The following is a 1,077-nucleotide window of genomic DNA, read 5'->3' as shown; positions in this document are numbered from 1 at the left end:
CCAATCCTAATTAAATCCCCCCCCCCCGCCAATGCAGTAGCACCAGCTTAGCTGGTGGATTCACCCCCATTCACCCCCTTCTCCACTCAGGCCCTCTCTATTCCTCCCTCTTTCTGCCACATTTCTCCCACCACCTGCCCTCTGTTCCAGCTTACCTGCACTTTCACTGGTAGCTGGCTACAGCAGTGTGCCTCTGACACCATCACTGTTGTCAGCAGTGGTTCCAGAATGGCCTCCAGTGGCAGGCTGTGTGCAGTGCCCTAGGGCCATTTGTAACAGCAGAATTGCTGTTCCACTGTCATAAAGCCCAGTTAGTATTGGTCTGATAAATTATTTCAGTAATCTACCACTACAACTGGCGGTGCTATATTTTACAGATGAGCAAGACTGTCTTGCATAAGGCTTCCTTTTTGAGGTGTGATTGGAACCAACAATTTCCAGCTCGCTTCTCAGTCTTCTATAACAGCAACTCTTTAACAGCACAAAGAGTAATAGTTTGTGAGCAGCTTCAATGCCAACCAGTGGGGTTGCTAGGGGTGTGGGCCACACCGGGTGGCATGCTTGGGGGGGCGACACCACTACTGGTCAAAAATTTTTTTAATCTTGGTATTTTTGCACAATAATAATAATATCATTATAGCGCAAAAAAAAAAAGTGGGGGTGGGGCAATGGTGCACCACTATACCCACTGCTTGGGGCATTGCCCCGTCCACTGCATGGGAGGGTGGCAGCATCTGTTACCCTGCACATGCCTGATCTTGTCTGATCTCGGAAGCTAAGCAGGGTCAGGCCTGGTTAGTACTTGGATGGGAGACCGCCTGGGAATACCGGGTGCTGTAGGCTTATACCAGAGTCTTTCGAGACTGAAGGTTGCCAACCATTTTTTGCATGGGAGGAGGTACATCACAGGGATGATGCTCTGGCCTCCTGCACTGGGTGATGCAAATGCTAGTGATGCCACTAGTGCCAGTAGTGAACACGATCAAGGTCCACAGCTGACCGCCCAGAGCCCCCTCCCATTGCCCTTCAGTGCTTCTGCCACCTGCAGCCTCTGGCTTCTTCATATAAAAAACCCAA

At 50.4% G+C, this 1,077-nt stretch overlaps 1 pseudogene; it reads left to right on the top strand.

The window, feature by feature from the left end:
- Positions 1-726: 726 nt before the first annotated feature.
- LOC136659663 (5S ribosomal RNA) lies at positions 727-843 on the top strand (annotated as a pseudogene).
- The last annotated feature ends 234 nt before the right edge of the window (positions 844-1,077 follow it).

Source organism: Tiliqua scincoides, chromosome 8, assembly GCF_035046505.1.
Source record: "Tiliqua scincoides isolate rTilSci1 chromosome 8, rTilSci1.hap2, whole genome shotgun sequence".
Taxonomy (NCBI): Eukaryota; Metazoa; Chordata; class Lepidosauria; order Squamata; family Scincidae; genus Tiliqua; species Tiliqua scincoides.
The sequence above is the reverse complement of the archived record's forward strand: the minus strand, read 5'-3'. Positions and strand labels throughout refer to the sequence as shown.